General features: G+C 36.1%; 1 protein-coding gene and 4 non-coding genes across 5 annotated transcripts in view; 1 reads left to right on the top strand and 4 right to left on the bottom strand.

The window, feature by feature from the left end:
* Positions 1–7,628, bottom strand: part of LOC134326291 (zinc finger protein 420-like) — a gene marked incomplete at its 3' end in the record, with an annotated part of 192,081 nt that overhangs the window by 108,981 nt on the left and 75,472 nt on the right. The window lies entirely within an intron of this gene.
* On the bottom strand, positions 1,873–1,944 carry trnaq-uug (transfer RNA glutamine (anticodon UUG)). The gene has a single exon. It is a non-coding gene; the product is annotated as a tRNA-Gln (tRNA).
* trnaq-cug (transfer RNA glutamine (anticodon CUG)) lies at positions 2,494–2,565 on the bottom strand. Its single transcript has one exon. It is a non-coding gene; the product is annotated as a tRNA-Gln (tRNA).
* On the bottom strand, positions 7,173–7,254 carry trnas-uga (transfer RNA serine (anticodon UGA)). The gene has a single exon. It is a non-coding gene; the product is annotated as a tRNA-Ser (tRNA).
* On the top strand, positions 7,489–7,570 carry trnas-uga (transfer RNA serine (anticodon UGA)). Its single transcript has one exon. It is a non-coding gene; the product is annotated as a tRNA-Ser (tRNA).

The raw sequence follows: 7,628 nt of genomic DNA, 5'->3' as shown, positions 1-7,628 counted from the left end.
AATATAATAAATAACCAGGGTATTAAAGGGTTTCTTTGCTAAGAAGAAATTCTGCAATGTATTCTAACACAACAACCACTACAAAGTACACTGTAAACACTGTCAGTACATGGTGACTACGAGTGGTTGATTTCATATTAAAGTTACGTTTTGTTAGGATTCAGTTGCAGGAGAAGCTGCAGGAAGTAAAAGATGTTCAGGATGAGGATGATGTGAGTTATGAGAGTAACGAGGAATTCTTCACCCAGTGTCTTCCAGCATAACCATCATTCTTTTTCATTCCACACTGGAGCAATCAACAAAAAAATCACTTAAAGGGTCTGCAGTGGATAAATGTTATTACAAAAAGTGTTTGACTTGTCCACCCATATTACAGTTTTACATTTCTGTTTCTACAAGGTTAAAGTCATTAGACTGAACATTTAGTGATTGACTGTCCAGTTGATGTAGATGTTGTTGTGCACAGTGAGCTGAAAAGACGACCTCGGAGAGCAGAGGAACAAATCGATGCTTCCAAGAGCTCTTTATCTACAAAACCTGCAGAAATGAAGGAGTTCTGGAACTGAGTCTGGTTACAGAGATGAAGCTCCAACTCCTGCTGTTCTGAAGTGTCTTCTGGAGACCAAGAAACAAGGAGAGGAAACATGAGAATGAAATGTTTATGTTATAACAGTCTGGATCCAACATGGTTGAGTGCAGCAGTAGGAACAGAGGAAGCTCTTCCTGTTGGTATTAGAGCTTAGACGTGAACATTTTTCACAGTTTATTACAGTCCTGTAGAGCAGCGTCTCTTATCCAAGCAGTGGATGTTTGTTTTAGAGCTTTTTATTGCTTTGATTTACACTTTACTAAACAGTGTCCCTCAGCTTGGGAATCATTACAGCAGGTAGTGAACCAGCATCCTGGTAAATCTTCAGCTATCCGGGTTCAGCTGTCCAATATTTACACAGTGCTGGTTGCCAAATACCACATTTTCACCTGCATTCAGCCTTTTCTTTCCTGTATACCAAAAACAGTTGCCATTGCAGGTTTACAACACGTTACAAAAACACTTGGGACACTTTACTTTTGCTTTCTTTTTCTTGCCGGTGTCACGTTGTATTGAAACTAAAATAAATAAATCAAAACTTAAAATTCAAAAGCAAGTGTTTAGGTTCATTCATCATCTTAACACATATTACAAACTAATCAAGCTCGTCAGATTTCAGACAAAAATCTCAAGTGGAAGCACAAGATTCATTTATTTATAGACGGTGCTGTTTATGGTTTTACACTTAAAAACATGAACAGTTAAAAAATAACAACAAACACAACAACAACAATTTAATAATAATGTCACAAATCTGTACACAAGCAACAAGCTGTAATTTATCTAGCACCACTAGATGGGAACGATCTCTGTACAACATTTTGAACTTCACTTTAAAAGTCAGTTCAGTGTGTTTTACTGTAGTAAGAATAGCTCCACATGTTTTGTACGTAGTGTTTATGGTATTTAAGCTGGATGGATAGATGGAAGTTAACATGTAATCTAAGGTGACTCTTAAGTTTATTCGCTGCTGTTGGCCTATAAAGTTTTACTGAACAAACTGGCTCGTATTTTGGCACTGATATACCTTCCTGAATGGTGATCTGCTTGGTTTACACTACTAGCACAAACAGTTGTGGTCTACACCCCACAAGCGCTCTGTTGTACTTCCACATGCGCTGACCGCTACCATCCTGAAAGTGCTAATGTTTCTAAACTTTTAGGTAGACGGCGCTGTAAACAATGATTTGCCTTTTGTTGTTACAATTCGGCATAGAGCAGTCATATGTGGAACACTATTCTCTATTCAGCATTGATAACAGTGTTTTTACTTAAATAAAACCAGGTTCCACCGAGATTTGAACTCAGATCACTGGATTCAAAGTCCAGAGTGCTAACCATTACACCATGGAACCACACAGTGAGGTCTTACTTAAGCTCAAAAGTTAATAATTAGTCATTTAAGAGCAAGTTGGCTGTTAGATGGCGCTGTAAACAATGATTTGCGATTATATTTTGGGATGGCGCAGTCACATGTGGAACACTATAACACTACTAGTGGTATTCTGATATTCAAGCTGGATGAATGGATGGAAATTAACATGTAATTTAAGGTGACTCTAAACTAGCACAAGCAATTGTGATGCTCTGTTGTACTGCACATGCGCTGAATGCTACCATCCTGAAACTGCTAATGTTTCTCAATCTTGGACCTCACACCGGGCTCCAAATAAAAGCAGTAAGGTACCACCGGGATTTGAACTCAGGTCGCTGAATTCAGAGTCCAGAGTGCTAACCATTACACCATGGAACCCTGACGCCATGAAAACTAAACGTAATGATTCACCATTTGCTGAGTAAACAATGACTTGCCACTTTGTGTTCTAGTTTGGCATAGAGCAGTCATATGTGGAACACTATTGTCTTCTCAGCATTGATAACAGTGTTTTTACCTAAATAAAACCAGGTTCCACCGAGATTTGAACTCGGATCACTGGATTCAGAGTCCAGAGTGCTTACCATTACACCATGGAACCACAAAAGAAGAACTGAACACAAAGGTTAATAATTACACCATTAGCTCCACATGTTTTATGTAGTATTTATGGTATTTAAGCTGGATGGATAGATGGAAGTTAACATGTCATTTAACATTATAGAATTATGTTTCTTATTATATAATTGTTTCTCAACAAAAAGCCCAGACTTCATTAAAGTTTATTACATTAATAAAATTACTTTTTATTTACCTATAAACTGTAGTGGGTTTTCACTGCACATGATTAACTAATTAACACAAAATCATTTATTAGTCAAAGCAAATTGATGATACATTCACCTCATAAATCATGATACACTGCTCTTCCCTACATGAAAGTAAGTACAAAGTATCAGTATCGGATCGATATCGGTGATACTGGCCCTGTATTTACTTGCTATCGGATCGATACCAAATTTAGCAGTATCGCACACCACTACCCAGACAGCACAAATACGTCGCTGCTACGTCGCTGCTCCCTACTTAGAATGGTTGGTGTTACATAGTATTTATGTCGTTTGCACATTGGCACTACGTAGCTTTGAAAAAGCGCCCTTAAAACGACGCTGATCCGGTGTATCCGCGACGTATTTTCCAAACTCCCTTTCGGCGACATGAATTCTGTACTACTTCTATCACAGTCTTGTTTTAATGTTTTATTTTTATTTTGTGTTTTGTCTTTTAGCAAAACTGAGTTCAAATTATGAAAGGTTTAACAATAAACTTTTATTAGGAATTAAAAATGTTAAAAAATTGCAAAATTATGTAAAACATTTGATATAAAATGTTTCTTATTTTAACATACACATATAAATATATAATAACTTACATACTACTAACTTAGCCTTAACTTTAAAAAAACAGAACATATTTACAAGTATTTATATATACATAAACTATTATATATATAAAACATAAAATAAATGTAAAAACTATCGCTGCCTTTTTCTGAGCCTGTCACTGGAAAGGCGAAGCCACTCTTTAATTATCTTCTCAGCTTCAGCCTCATTTGGAGTGGGGAGCAGCGGGTTTCTCATTGCTGATACTGAAAAAAAAATCGGATTACAAAAAGAGTAGGTATATGTAGCTGTAACATTAGACATGAGTAATAGAATAAATACACTCTAAAAAATGATTCAGCACATTAGTAAATTAAACATAATATAATAAGTCAGTTCAACAAGAAAAAAAAAGTTGGTTTGTTCAAATGTTTGAGTTTGGGCAACCTAAAAAGACATTATTTTAGACAAACTCAAAATTGTAAGCTTTTTCAACGCATTATTTTTGCTTTAGTACAACATCATACCAATTTTGAGTTGCACCAACTAAAATATCTGAGTTGTCTGAACGAAGCAAAGAAGAGAAGAGCATCAGAAGCTCTGCGTTCTGTGACTGCGCATGCGCACTTCTCCGAGTTGAGTTGTAACGGTCGAGGACGACCCTGAAGTTTTGGATTTTGCCCTGACCTGCCCTGAGGTAGGTATTCAGCTATTCAACATAATACAAGTTATGTTTAAAACTTAACAAATGCATAAACAAATGCATAAACAATAAACTGACTGAATAACGAGGGGAATTACTAGCATTTTAGTTTCACGTATTTTCTCAACCAAAATTTCAAATATTGTATGGCAGACGAGTGCGAGTTCTTTTCAAATTGTTAATTTATATAAAGGTTCACAAGTGTAATCTACTTGCAAATTTGGGCTTGTCGGTGACAATTTAACCATTTTTGGTACACAGAGAGCGATGTTAGCTGACATGCTAGCGGGTTATGATGCCCATTGGTTTGAATGGCCTGGGGCTAACTGTGTTAGCTTAATAAGCTAAACTTGTCTGTGATACAGCACATTACAAAACAGTCTGTTACAATTAATTATGATGCGGTATGATTGTAAGTAAGCGGCTCATTTGATGTGATTTTCACGACTGTGAATTAGGTAGGGCCTTATTCATGGTATTCATAGTTAGCTATAGTTGCAAACTTTTAAACATTAATATGCTTATTGTTAATTTATTGGAATTTTGCTTACATACTTCAACTTTAGCTGATTTACTGTGCTTGTCTTCATTGATTATTAAACGAGAGCTAAATCATCATATTGTTTAAATGTAAATATATTATTTTAAAATTGTTTGTGTTTTTTATTGCAGATTAATATGCAATGCAATCCCAGTCCAGAAGTACTACTGAAACATTACAGATTGTGTCATTACCAAGGGCGCTCCTGGCCATTGCCGTGTTTGTATCCTGACTCTGCTTACTATACTAGAAAACTAGTTTGTTTATTGATGCTAATTATACTTTTGCTGGCGTGGCACAGGTTTATGGCTTAAAATAAATGTCTGTTGTTAAAGTCAAATAAACGTTTTAATAAAATTTTCTTAAATTGTCTTAAATTTCTTTCATAGCTACTTGTTAAGAGCGTAACATATTCATTTACATTTTTGTCATTTTGCAGATGTTTTTACTCAGATAGGCTTACAATTGTGGCTGAATACAATACAAGCAATTGAGGTTTAAGGGCCTTGCTCAGGGCCCCAACAGTGGCAACTTAGTGGTGGTGGCGCTTGAACCAGCAACTAGACCAGTACCTTAACCACTGAGCTACCAACTGCCAGTTCAGATATGTAAAAAAACTTTTGCCTGTAAAAAAAACATTTAGTAACTGCTTTTTTTTAGTTAAAAAAAACACAGTTTAGTAAACTAAAAGTAAAATGTTTAGTCAGCCTTAAAAATCTAAAGGTTAATCTGACTTGAAAATGTAAGGCAACCGGCTGCCTCACCTTTTTAAGCAGTTGTGCAACTTGCTTTGCTAAGTTAGGTTGTTAGTTCACTCAAATCACTATTTAAAGTTGGACAAAATTACAATTACTATTTGATTGTACTATATATATATATATATATATATATATATATATATATATATATATATATATATATATATATATATATATATATGCAAGCCCTTTTGCTGCTTGTTAATTGTTTGCACTTTTAATAAATGCAGATATTGTATTTGATGACTGGAAATTGATTTATTTGAGTGGTAGTTAAGTGTGCTTATATTTTAAGTAATACAAAAGCAAAAAAATTAAGGCAATAGTTTGCATGGATCTTTCTATGTTGGTAGAACTTAAAAAAATGAGTTGGTACAACTTGAATTTGTAGTCCTTCATTTTGACTTTATTTAGTTGTGTTTATTACAAAACCTGAGTAGATTCAACTTAAAAATATTTAAGTTGACTCAACGTAGTGATTTTAGTTATACTGTGATAATGTATTTAAGTATATTTTAAGTGGCTTAGATAGGTTCCATTTACTTAATAAAACAGAAAGTTAATTCAACTCAAAAAGATCCATGCAAACTATTGCCTTAAATTTTTTAAGTATTTCAACACCACATTTTTTACAGTGCAAACTCCATGAAGAATGAGTTTGATCACTCACGTGCAGTGGCGGCTCCTGACAAATCTCTCAGGGGGGGCAATTGTTGCGATGATGGCCAAGGTGACCCGTTCAATGGGTAAATTAATGCTTAAATAATTAACATCTTAAGTCATCTGTCAGTTTGCCCTCACAAATAACTTTGAACGTGGAGATAATAACAATAATAACAATAATAATAATAACTAATAATAATAATAATAATAATATGATAATTTTAAGTAAAGCCTTCACACTAACAATTTAATAGTCTTCATCAGATAGCATTTTATTTTAGGTGCTAGCTGCTCCAACTAGGGTTGCAAACTTTCAGAACTGTGCAACCCTAACCGTAGGCTATAAAAAATATAACGGGTCATACACAGTTTTATTTAGGCTGTTTAACATTTATTATTTTCATTCTTTATAATAATAAATCAAAACCATATTTTAGGCAAAACAACATGCATAAAGAACATCATGTAACATTTTTTCTCAATGGTGTAAACAACATTTTTACATGATCCATCTTCACACAGACATGTAGCCCCGGTTCTGGACTGCATTGCTTAGGGGGGCAGTGAGGAAAGTGCTGGCCCTGCTTGTGTTACTTTACTTTCGCCCTACACATGGCGTTACTAGGACTAAAAGTGAACACTACTTACAATAATAACCGAACCCCTTTTAATTCCCGCGGTAGCAGCAGTTTCATACATAATCGCGCTGTCTCAGTCTAATCTGCAGCGTTTATCTCCCATTGATAAAAATATGGAACACCACGTTTAGTTTCCAAATAAGGAACGATTATGTGTGACGCAGGCACGTAAGTGCGAGCCCTTCCGGAAGTCATTCAAAATGCATTAGAGCACCCTCAATACGAAAAAAAAGAGCTTTAACATGAGAGTCTATGAGAGCGATCTGGGGCGATTTTCAGTTAGAGCCTGATCGCCCCGAAAGGGCCGGTACTGTACGGAACACAACTCCACACTGATTGGACTGCGATATTCAGAGACAAAACAGACTCCAGAACAGTCACAGCTAGTTTAACACTGGTTGAATGTGATAGAAACATTTCTTCCCTTTCGCACTTTGGTGGTGCGTCGCACGATCGCCCTAATGAACGAGCCGCCCCTGCTCACGTGTGTATTTATTTATGTTTTAATACAAGCACAGAGCAGCGCTGTGAGCAAGGTTTAAACCTGCACGGGGAGACTCCATTGGATATCAAGTCCAACGCCTTAACCACTCGGCCATCATAGCCTGAGGAACACAGGAGCTCTCTAACAAAAACTTAACCAATTCAACAACAACATCAACAACAATATGATTATCATACTAACAGTGAAGTGTGGTGGTGGTAGTGTGATGATGTGGGGATGCTTTGCTGCTTCAGGGAAACTTACAGTATAAGGATGGATGGACCCACAAATGCTCCAAATTTGATTGATTAATGTAGGAAGTACCAGACACCTTCAGGTCTACAACGTCCGTACAGCTGTGATGGCCGAGTGGTTAAGGCGTTGTACTTGAAATCCAATGGGGTCTCCCTGCGCAGGTTCAAGTCCTGCTCACAGCGATCGTGAGTTTTAATGAAAGCTTAACGTATATACTGATAAACACTGATAAAGTTGTAT

Source organism: Trichomycterus rosablanca, chromosome 14 (assembly GCF_030014385.1).
Source record: "Trichomycterus rosablanca isolate fTriRos1 chromosome 14, fTriRos1.hap1, whole genome shotgun sequence".
Lineage (NCBI taxonomy): Eukaryota > Metazoa > Chordata > Actinopteri > Siluriformes > Trichomycteridae > Trichomycterus > Trichomycterus rosablanca.
The sequence above is the reverse complement of the archived record's forward strand: the minus strand, read 5'-3'. Positions and strand labels throughout refer to the sequence as shown.